We start from the raw sequence: 11859 nt of genomic DNA on the forward strand, positions 1-11859 counted from the left end.
TTTCAGATTGAGAAATGCTGAGTGTGTTCTTCCCTTTTAGTTTCTAACTCCAGGTCTTTGCACATTTCATTATAATACTTGACTTTGTCTTCTTGAGTTGCCCATTGAAATTTTCTGGTCACCAATTTACCTCCATGTTTTTTCCATTTGCTTTAGCATCTCTATGTTGGAGAGCAGAATCTCTTCTGACAACCATTTTCACCTTTTCCTTTTTCTTCTCTTCTTAATGACCTTTTGCTTTCTTCTTGTTTGATGCTCTTTATGTCATCCCACAGATCTTCTGGTCATTAGTGTCTAGCATCAAATCTGTTCTTGTTATAATCTCTAAATTCCAGTGGGATATTCAAAGTCAAATTTTGGCTCCCATGGACTTAATTTAATTTTCTTCAGTTTCAATCTGAACTTGCACTTAAGCAATTGATGTTCCATTCCACAGTCTGTACCTGGACTTGGTTTGACCTATAATAAGGAGCATTTGAAAAGTCTCTTCCCATAGATGTTATCAGTTTTATTTCTGTGTATGCCATCTGGGGAGGAATATGTGTATAGTTGTATTTTATGTGATTAAAAAAAAATTTGCAATAAATAAGTAATTGATCTTGCAAAATTCTACTATGTGATCTCCAGTATTGTTGCTATCACAAAGGTCATTTTTTCCAACTACTGATCCTTCTTCTTTGTTTCCATCCTTTGCATTCCAGTTAGCAGTCATTATAAATATATCTTGACTGCATGCTTGGTCAACTTCAGAATGAAGAAGTTGGTTGTTGTTGTTGTTGTTAGAAGCCATCGAGTCGGTTCCACCCCATAGCAACCTTATGCACAGCAGAACGAAACACTGCCCAATCCTGGGCCAACCTTACTACTGTTGCCACACTTGAGTCCATCGATGCTGCCACTTGGCCAATCCATCTCGTTGGGGATCTTCCTCTTTTTCTCTGACCCTCCACCTTACCAAACATGATATCCTTCTCCAGTGACTGATCCCTCCTGACCATATGTCCAAAGTATGAGAAGAAGTTGGTAGAACTCTTCAATTTCATCACCATTGCCATTAAAGCTTGGTACATAAATTTGAATAATAGTGGTATTAACTGGTCTTTTTTATAGGCATGTGGATATTATCCTATCACAGACAACATTATACTTCAAGATGGATCTTGGAATGATCTTTTTGATGATGAATGATGACTATGACATCCTTCCTCTTCAATTTGCCATTCCCAGCATAGTAAACCATAAGATTGTTAGATTCAAAATGAACAATACCAATCTACTTCTGTCTTTATGCATTCCATTTCATTTCTGACGACTTCAAATTTTCTTAGATTCATACTTCGTACATTGCATGTTCTGATTATTAACGTATGTTTACAGCTATTTCTCCTCATTTTGAGTTGTGCCCTACCAGCAAATGAAGATTCCAAAAGCTTTACTCGATTCATGTTATTATTACTCAACTCAACTATAGGAGGCAACTCCTCACCAGTTTTATTTTGAGTGCCTTCCAACCTGAGGGGCTCATCTTCTGGCACTATATCTGACTATATTCTGGAGTTATTCGTCATGATTAAGTATTCAATATTATGGGGTTATCTGACAGTGTTCCATTGCTATTCATTAGGTTTTCAGTGGCTAAAAATTCAGAAGTAGTCATGTCTCTTCTCCTTTCAAATATATCTTAATCTAGAAGCTCTGCTGAAACTTATCCACCTAGGTGTACCTTGTTATTATCTAAAGTACTGATGGCATAGCTTCCAGTATCACAACAACACACAACCAGCAACACAGCAACATGCATGCCACCACATTTCAACAAACTGACAAAATGACAGATGAGTGGTAGTTACTACTAACAACAAAGGAGTTTCTCTAGTTTGCAGAAGGACTCTGGTAGAATAGTGGATTACAAATTGAGCTGCTAACCATAAAGTCAGCAGTTTGAATCTACCAGCTGCTTTACAGAAGAAAGAAGGCTTTCTGCTCCCGTAAAGATTTACAGCCTTGGAAACCTTATGCAGGGTCACTTTGAATTGGAACTGACTCCACATCATATAACCACTATTTGGTTTACAAAAACAGAATAACTGAAAAATGGATGTGTTAAGGAAAAATTATTTCAATAACTTCCAATAAATGGTCATTGCATTGAATTAACCCTAGGGAACAGTTTGCCAACAGTTACATGCACCCATTCGCAGGTCTTAGCCATGTACTTTCCATATATGAATGAAAATTTCTCAGTTAATGTAGAGAATTTTTACCAATTCTTATATACAGATATACATGTTTTAAGAAACTTCCAACTGTAAAGCATATAAATGAACAGAAAAACTAATTACTTATTTAAAAGCATGGCGAACATTTTCTCTTATTATTTAAATAGTAGTTACTGGTCAAAATTATCTATATTGACTTCTTATACAAAGCCATAGCTTTGTATAATTCTAGTTACACTTTTAAGAAAATATTATTTTTTCTTTGGCATTAGAAAAATAACTTGTATTTTGAGAAGTATACTTCATATGATTAAAACTAAACTTCTAAATTTAGTATCTTATATGGAGTTTCACTGTGTGTATGAAACTGTCTTATACTTAACTTTAAATCTAGGCTCTGCTGTGGAAAAAAGTGCTATTAAATAGTACTGATATATTTTTATCCACATGTGCAAACCAGTTTTTGTTTGTTTGCTTGGTAGACAGAACTGGAATGAAAGAACATGAAGTGAATATTTTAGACTGTGCTGGTATGTATAATTCATGATCAAATTCTTCAAAAGAAACAGATAAGAAGCACTGAAAGTCATAAATGAAGTATTTTATACTTAACAGAAGTACTGTAAAAAGATCTTTTAAGTTTTGTTTGCAGATATCATGAAGAATTATAAAAAATAACAAGCCACTAAGAAAGAATCAAAGAAAGAACAAAGAAAATAGAATAACTGATGGACAGAGAAAGAGGTAAACAGAAAATTATAGTTTGAACCGAAAGGTCGGCAGTTCAAGTTCACCTGCTGCTTCTCGGAAACCCTATTCAGGGTCAGTATGGGTTGGAACTGACTCGATGACATTTAACAACAACAATAACAGCAACCAATAAAATATACATAGTTTGTTCACAGTAACATATAAAAATGTTAGTACATTTTTCCAAAAATATTTTAGTCTGTTATTCACTGCTGTCATTCACATGTGAATGGTCATGTTTTTAAAGATTCCCAAATATCTTTAAAAACCAACCAACCAGCTAGAATTAAGCTTAACTGTGATCAGTTCATTCATTTACTTAGTTTTATGTGGACTCATTAATTCCACAAATCTTTATTGAATAATCATCATTTACTTAGCATATGGATAGTTGTTAAATTTACAGGGTCTATGAATAGTGTGGGAGTCCTGGTGTGGTGCTGTGGGTTAATGTGCTAGACTGCAAAGTCAGTTTGAACTGCAAGGTTGGTGGTTCAAACTCACCAGTCACTCCTTGGAAACCCTCTAGAGGGTCACTGTGAGTCGGAACTGACTCTACAGCATTTAACAACAACAACATGAATAGTGTGATGCAGGGGCCAGCCCTGCATGAACTGGTTCCCGGAGGCAGACTGTGGATTAAAGTGACAGGAGACTCAAGATGGTCAGTCGAAAGTGCTTTACAGATTCAGTTTAAATACATTTTTCTTAGGCGTACGAGAGGACAAATCATACATCTTTTGATAATAATTCACAAGACCTTTGCTAGATCACAATACCATTGACATCATTCAGTGAGAATAATATATTGGAAATCAGTATGTGTAAAGATTGGTTTCATAGGTAGGGAACACAATTTCCAGGATAATTATAAAGAAATGGATCAAGAACTACATACTACAATAATCACATATTTCAGAGTTCATTCCCTTAATTATACTTGTTTTACTTCTATTCAGGTCCATGTGGTCTTGACCCATTGCTGATGTCTAGCAAGGTCTTCCTTGTACCTCTCTCCAAAGTCTCTCTTGGTTTAGAGAGCTACTGCCAGGTGGGCTTCACATACTTCCCTTAAATCCTACAGGGTGACAAGGGCACTTTTGAGTGAGAAAGGAGATATTGACATATAAGATGTTGAGGCAACATTTCTTAACAGACTCTGGCAAATCAGGATCTGCAAGCATTCTGTTTATAAAATTTACTTATTGACTTTAAAGATATTATGGTATGTCATTGCAACAGACTGACAAGCATAAATTAACAATGTGGTAAAACAAATTTATAATGTGAACAGTATTAGCGTAGTCAAGTGTGTACATAATGGAATTGATCCATTCATAAGGCTTCATGTAGTTTTTAGGAGACAGTAACTTTAAGCTAAGGAAGAAGTAATATTACTTAAATTATAACTGTGCAACAATAAAGCATCAGTTTTAAGAAAACAAAAATAATAAATCCATAACCCTATCCAAAAAAATCCCCCAGACTATAAAAAAATGAAATATATTCATAAAAACAAAATGAATTTTTGCAAGCCTCTGTGAACCCACAGTCACATAATAGATAGGAAAAGAAAATACCTAATGTCAATCACCCTGACAGATCCAGCATCAACCTCACAATCATTGTTATGTTTGAGGCCATTGCAGCTGCCACAGTATCAGTACATCCCCTTGATGTTCTTCCTCTTTTTCACTGTCCCTGCACTTTACCAAACATGATGTCCTTCTCCAGGGACTGGTCTTTCGTGATAACATGCCCAAAGTATGAGAAACAAAGTCTCGTCATCCTCACTTCTAAATAGCATTCTGGCTGAACTTCTCCTATCACAGTTGTGTTTGTTCATCTGACAGTCCATAGCACTTTTAATATTATTATCCAACACCACAGTTCAAATGTATCATAAAGAGGTCTTGTGAGGCAGTTTTGCCTATTGCATTAGATAGTTTGATTTCTTGACTGCAGCTGCCATGTGTGTTGATAGTGGATCCAAGAACAATGAAGTCTTTGACAACTTTAGTCTTTTCTCCATTCATAATGATGTAATTTATTGGTCCAGTAGTGAGGATTTTTGTTTTCTTTACCATGAGGTACAAACCATACTGACGGCTATGGTGTTTGATCTTTATCAGTATTTTAAGACCTCTTTGCTTTCAGCAATCAAGGTTGTATCATTTACATGTTTCAGACTGTTAATGAGACTTCCTCTAATCCTAATGCCACATTTTTCTTCATATAATCCAGCTTCTTGGATTATTTTCTCAGTATACATATTTAATAAGAATAGTGAAAGAATATAACCCTGGCTCACACCTTTCCTGATTTTAAACCCATTCAGTGTCCCCTTGCACTGTTCTAACAGCTGCCTGTTGGTCTATATATAGGTTTCTCATGTGAGGTTGGTTCAGGATCAGGCAGTGTTTAGTTCTGTTGTGTATGATGTCACTATGAGTTGGAAATGACTTGCTGGTACCTAACAACCACAACAAGTATTTTGTATATATTAGTGGATTATTAAGGAGCTCTGAGTCCTGGTGTGGCACTGTGGATTAATACATTGGACTGCAAAGTCAGATTGAACAGCAAGGTTGGCAGTTCAAGCTCACCAGCTCCTCCTTGGAAATCCTATGTAGGGTTACTATGTGTTAGAACCAACTTTACGGCACTCAACAACAACAACAACAAGGAATGCTGGTAGCATAGTGGCTATGAATTGGGCTGCTTACCTCAAAATCAGCAGTTCAAAACTACCAGTTGTTCCACAAGAGAAAGATGAAGCTTTCTCCTCCCATAAAGATTTATAGCCTTGGAAACCCTATACAGGATCACTGTGAGTCGGAAGCAACTCCAAGACACAGAACTACCACCATTGGGTTATTATAAATAAAAGTATATTTGACACTGAGTTGTAATCTATTATCACTGTACTTAAGAAGTGCCTCACACAGGTAGAAAAACAAGTTATTAACCAAGAAATCTCTACTCTACATCCATGTCATATTTGATTACGTGTACCTATGTATTTTTCTTCTTAATAATTTTACCCAATGACTATCTTATAAATTCTATAATTACAGATATTAAATAAGTGTAGATAAATTCAAGTATACTTAAATAATTAAAACTGCTAGTTTATCATAATGTTTTAGAATCACTAACCTAAATATCTTTCATTTTTAATCCATTTCAACATCCATCCATGTGGCACAACTCTAAACCCTGCCACCACAAGAAAATAACCCACTCTAAGGCAACACTCAAAATATATTTATCCCCTCTCTGTTCTTGACTTTCATAGTTTTTATTCCCCGTGATCAACCAAAGACTTCATAATTCACTGACTCCATCAATTCCTTGCTAAAATTGAATCAGTCTTGATTTCTTTATAAGTTAAGCAGTATATTCACAGCTTTCCAGAAACTCCTTGACTTCTGTTTCGTTGTACTATTTGCCAATCAGCATTGGAGAACTGTTCCTTACCTGTCACTACACTAACAATTTGTTAATTTCCTGGAATGGATACTCTAGGAAATAATGTTTAATGCCTTCCCTGACCCACAACAAACAACGAAAAAACAAAAACAAAGCAAAACAAAAAACCCTCAATGTTTATAAAATTTTATTTATTTTTCTATAGCAAATTGTCCCATTTTTATCTTCTTCCCTAGACCTTCACATTTATTTTCATTATAATAATATAATATTAGTTCATGCTGTTAAATTGAATATAACAATAAAGATTTATACCCTCATTTATCCTCTTTTCAGCCTTTGACCATAAATGATTATATTTCAGAAACACAGCTCCTATAAATTTCTGCATATAAATTTGCTTGGTTAAGCAGTCTTTAGCATTTAGCACTACATAGAGTATGCTTCTTTACATGTTATTTAGCAGAGTGTGGAATTTTGAATTTGTGTGTTATTCTCTGAAATAATTAATTGCAGCACTTTATTGCATTTCTATATCCTCTTTTGTGTGGGGTTAACAAAGGTGGTTGCAATGGAGGTACCATATCCTCTTTGGGATCTGTGAAGAAATTACAGAAATTATGAAGCCAGTGAAACATAAATATTTTGGACTGCAGAGGAAACTATTTTGTTCCTCAAATCAAATTAATTTAGAAGGCTATTTATTCATTCAAGAAACACTCATTGTAGAGGGTGGTGTATTTTTTTTTTTTAATGGGTCTTAGAGTCATAAATATGTGAGTTCTGAAATGAAATGCATAAATATTGATATCCTAGGCAATAGTGAGCTAAAATGGACTGGTGTTAGTCATTTTGATGTGATAATCATTTGGTTTACTATGTTGGCAACAAGAAATTCAAGAGGAGTGGCATAGCATTCATCAAAAAGAATATTTCCAGATCTATCTTGAAGTACAATGGTGTTTGTAAAAAGATAATATCCATATGCCTATAATCCGAGAATATGGGTTATATGAAGAAAAATATGGCATCAGGATTGAAGGAAGACTCATTAACAACCTGTGATATGCAGATGATACAACCTTGCTTGGTGAAAGTGAAGAGGACTTAAAACATTTATTGATGAAGATTGAAGACCACAGCCTTTGGTATGGATTACATCTCAATGTCAAGAAAACAAAATTCCTCACCACTGGATCAATAAACAACATTCTAATCAACAGAGAAAAGATTGATGTTGTCAAGGACTACATTCTTCTTGCATTAACTATCAACACACATGGAAGCAGCAGTCAAGAAATCAAACAACCTATTGCATTAGGCAAATCTGCTGCATAAGACCTTTTTAAAGTGTTGAAGAGCAAAGGTGTCAGCTTGAAGACTAAGGTACACCTTACACAAGTCATAGTATTTCAATAACGTCATATGCATGTGAAAGCTGCACAGTTAATAAGGAAGACCGTAGAAGAATCGATGTTTTTGAGTTATGGTGTTGGAGGAGAATACTGAAAGTACCATGGGTTGCCAAAAGAACCAACAGATCCGTGTTGGAAGAAATGCAGCCAGAATGCTCCTTGAAGGCCAGGATGAACAAACTTTGTCTCTCATACTTCAGACATATTGTCAGCAGGGACTAGTCGCTGGAGAAGGATGTCATGTTTGGTAAGGTGGAAGGTCAGAGAAAAAGAGGAAGACCCCCAATGAGATAGCTTGGCCAAGTAGCAGCATCGATGGACTCAAGCGTGGCAACAATAGTGAGGTTGGCCCAGGATCGGGCAGTGTTTCGTTCTGCTGTGCATAAGGTGGTTATGAGTCAGTGCCAACTTGATGGCACCTAACAACAACATAATGAAGACCAGTTAAACACCGTTATTATTGATATTTGCGCACCAGCCATTAAAGTCAGTGATGAAGAAATTGAAGAAAGCTACCTACTTCTTCAAGGAGCTCTGGTTGCATAGTGGTTATGAGTCAACTACTAGTCATTCCTTGGGAGAAAAATGAAGCTTTCTGCTCCTGTAACGATTTATAGTCTCAGAAACCCTATGGAGCACCGTTATGAGTCAGAATCGATTACACAGCACACTAACAACATCTTCATAAGTCTGAAATTGATTAAACATGTAATTAAGTTGTATAGCTGAGTACTGGTGATGGCCATGCTAAGATTAGAAACAAAGAGGAAGGAACAAAGGGGAAGTAGTTGGAAAATATGGCATTGGTGATGGAAACAATGCTACACATAACATGACAGAATTTTAAAAGACCAATGACTTATTCATTGCAAACACCTTTTTTAAAACCATAAAAGATGGCAATCTATATTGAGCACACTAAATGGAATACACCTGAATCAAATTGACCACATTTGTAGAAAGAGAAGGTAGAAAAACTCAATGATCATTAGCTAAAACAAAGTCATGGACCTACTGAGAAAAAGAACATCAGTTGCTCTTATTAAAGTTCAGACTAAAGCAGACGAAAATTAAAACAAGTCTAGGAGAGCCAAAATATGACATTTAACCTATCCCACCTGAATTTAGAGACCATCTCAAAAATAGATTTGAGGTATTAGACACTAATTACTAGAGAGAAAAAGCTATGGGATGACATCAGGAAGAAAGCAAAAGGTCTTAATTTTAGATTAGATTTCAAAGGGGTATTCTTGTGCCTAAGTTTATCAAATTGTATGTTTTAATATGCATAACTTAACATCAATTAAATGTATTAAAATATTTAAAATTTGTTACACTTTTTAGAAAAAAATAATTATGGATATTACCTATAATTTATCTTTAAAGAAATAGATTTTAATATTTTCTACCTATTCTGTAACCATATTTACAACCAGTAAAACTGAATGTATGTTTTTCTTGTATTATCCATAAATCTTTTGGTTTCTTTATTCTTCCTATAACATTTGTTTTGATGGAACAGAAAGTCCTCAAACTAGCTCATGAAAAGTTTGTTGTAAATATGCAGCACATAATTTCAAACTCACCAACAGTGGCAGTGATAGAAATAAAGCTTTGGAGGTCAGCACCTAAGTCTACTCATTTCCTTTCTGAGGAATTTAAAGGATTCTTTAATCTCCGCTCTCTTTTTGCTCTTGTCTGTGCATCTATCCCATTCCTGTTCTTTATTTAATCTAAACTATTCTGATTCCTTATCTAGTACATGCTTCCTTCAATTACCTCCAATTTATAACCTTGGATCTTTTCTCTACATCATGACATTTCATTTCCAAATAACCAAAGCTCAATTACAAACTCTGAGACTCTTAATTTAAATCATTAAGGAAGAAAAGCACTTGGCCCCAATGAAGTATTTGAAGTGAGAATAAGAAATTACCCATTCTACAAAGATCCAAATTCTGCTCCAAAATTAATCATGGGCTCATTTAGCTACTGGTAGAAGGAACATCATATAATATTAGTAATAATAGCATTTTACAGGTAAAATCTACCTTGCTTGTGAGGTGAAGAAAGAGCATTCAGCTGACATCTCTTTCTGTTCTTTAAAGTCAAACTCAGTTCCTAAGAACTGATTTTCCACAGGGTCATGCCCTACACAGAGAATATCATATCTTCTAAGTTTAAAGGGCCTGGTGCAGAATACTGTAAAAGACACTATTCACTGAATAATTTCACATATGAAATATGTGGCAATGATGTCAGAGATGAAGATTACACATGGGTTCAACAGCATGAATGCCTCCATATCAAGGTTTATCCAGACACTAATGACTCTGTTTAAGCTGTCAGGAACAGAACAATTTTCTCTTGATTTCCTGATACTGCATTTTTTGCAGAGAAGAAATCGCTATTTGGTGGTTAAGTGACTACATTGGATCCCTATTATCTTTTTTTAAAGACCCGAAGTGTGTTACCACAGAAATAGACATCTCAAATATGGCTTTGTCTCTTATGCCCTTATGAATTCAGCTAGCCTTACTATCAGAAGTGTGGTGGTGTGCAATGGAGTCGGTTCCCACTCATAACAACCCTGCATAGGCTTCCTGAGACTGTAAATCTTTACAGGAGGAGATAGTCTCATCTTTCTCCTACAGAACAGCTGGTAGTTTTAAATGCTGACCTTGAAGTTAACAGCCTGCTTCACAATAACTATGCTGCCAGAGCCCCTTATCGGAAGTAAAAGAACCCGTATAACTCAAATGCATCAATTCTTCTTCAGTCTTCCTTATTCATTGTCCATCTTTTACAAACATAAGAGTCTATTGAAAATACCATGACTTAGATCAGGCTCACCTTAGTCCTCAAACTGATATCTTTGCTTTTGAACACATTAAAGTGGTCTTGTGCTGCAGATTTGCCCAATGCAATACAATGTTGGATTTCTTGACTGCTGCTGCTGCTTGTGGCTTTTCGACTACTGAGTGTTGATTATGAATGCAAGCAAAACAAAATCTTTGACAGCATCAATCTTTTCTCCATTTATCACGATGTTATTTAGCGGTCCAGTTTTGAAGATTTTTGTTTTGTTTACATTGAGGTGCAATCCATACTGAAGGTGGTGGTCTTTGATCTTCATCAGCAAGTATCTTAAGTCATCATCACTTCCACGGATTGTAAATTAGTCTTCCTCCAATCCTGATGCCACATTCTTCTTCATACGATCCTTCTTTTCAGATTATTTGCTCAGCATACAGGTTGAGTACTAACAGTGAAAAGATACAACCTGGTACACACCTTCCTTGATTTTAAACCATTGAGTATCCCCTTGTTGTTCTAACAACTGCCTCTTGATCTGTGTACAAGTTCCTGAGGAGCACAATTATTAGTTCTGGAATATCCACTCTTTGCAATGTTATCCATAGTTTGTTATGATCCTCACAGTCTAATCCCTTTGAAAAATCAAGCACAAGAAGGCATCTTCCTGTTATTCTCTGTTTTCAACCAAGACACATCTGATAGCAGCAATGATATCTCTCATGAAAAGTACTCATCTGAATACAGCTGGAATTGTTGGCAATTCCCTGTTGATGTACTGCTGCAATTGTTTTTGAATAATGTTTAGCAAAATTTTACTTGCATGTGTTATTAATTATATTGTTCAAATATTTTCACATTATGTTAGGTCACCTTTCTTTGGAATAGACACAAATATTTATCTTTCACACTCAGTTGGCAATGGTAACTGTCTTCCAAAATTTTTGGTATATATGAGTGAGTACCTCTGGTGCTGCATCAGTTAGCGGAAACATTACAATTTCTATTCTGTAAGTACCTGGAGCCTTGTTTACACCAATGCCTCCAGTTCTGCTTGGATTTCTTCCTTCAATATCATCAGTTCTTGACCTTATGGTACTATTTATTTATTTATAAGGTTTTTTATTGTGGACTGAGTGAAAGTTTACAGGGCATATCATCAGTTTTACATTCAACAAATCATACACCTTGTTCATTACAATGATTATACTCCCCTCCATGTACCATCA

Source organism: Chrysochloris asiatica, unplaced genomic scaffold, assembly GCF_000296735.1.
Source record: "Chrysochloris asiatica unplaced genomic scaffold, ChrAsi1.0 scaffold00017, whole genome shotgun sequence".
NCBI lineage: Eukaryota > Metazoa > Chordata > Mammalia > Afrosoricida > Chrysochloridae > Chrysochloris > Chrysochloris asiatica.